Genomic DNA, 401 nt, shown 5'->3' on the forward strand with positions numbered 1-401 from the left:
AGGCTCCCATGAGTCACCCCAGGGCTCCTTGGGGCTGGACACACAGGCTTGGAAGCACAACAGAGAGGAGGGTGGGTGGGAAAAATAGCTGAGCAGCCATAACATGTTCAGGGGTATAAAGGCCCCCACTGTCCTCCAGACAATCCCTCATGTGTTTTGCACAGGGCAAAGGAGGATAAAACATGGGGAAGGGATGCTGGGCTGGCTGCAAAACGTGGGATCTGCCTCAGTCCCCATCCCATCCAGCCTGAAACAAGGTTCCCCCACCCCCCAGTTCACTGCTTTTCCTGGATAAAATCAGTATCATGATCCATGTTTCATTTCCTGGTCACACCTCTTGCCAGAATCCAAACCCCTGTGAAATGATGTTCACTTTTAAATAGGCAGAAATGAGGGAAAGA

Source organism: Chaetura pelagica, unplaced genomic scaffold, assembly GCF_000747805.2.
Source record: "Chaetura pelagica isolate M959 unplaced genomic scaffold, ChaPel_1.0 scaffold86, whole genome shotgun sequence".
NCBI classification, from domain to species: Eukaryota; Metazoa; Chordata; class Aves; order Apodiformes; family Apodidae; genus Chaetura; species Chaetura pelagica.